We start from the raw sequence: 378 nt of genomic DNA on the forward strand, positions 1-378 counted from the left end.
CAGAGAGGTGCCACCTCCCCAGAGACTCCGGAGGTTACTCACGGAACCGAAATAACACTGCCCAGCAGGCGCCCGAGGCCGCCAGCCCTGCCCATGAGTCAAAGCGCACTGATGCAACCAGATATATTTATCCTAACCCGGTGCCACTGACCCTCCGCCTGTCTCCAAGACGGGGTCTCAGCCTGGCTTGCAACACCACCAGACACCGGCGTCACTCCCAGCCGTGGCAGCGAGGGCACGCAGCTTCCCTCCCAGCCGTGGCAGCGAGGACAGGCCCGTGGCAGAGTGCAGGACCCAGCCCGGCAGCATCCTCACCCCACTCTGCACCCTGGGGACCAGCCCGAGGAAGCAATGATCCAGGAGACCCTGTGACAGGGG

This window comes from Buceros rhinoceros, unplaced genomic scaffold (genome assembly GCF_000710305.1).
Source record: "Buceros rhinoceros silvestris isolate BGI_N320 unplaced genomic scaffold, ASM71030v1 scaffold33459, whole genome shotgun sequence".
NCBI lineage: Eukaryota > Metazoa > Chordata > Aves > Bucerotiformes > Bucerotidae > Buceros > Buceros rhinoceros.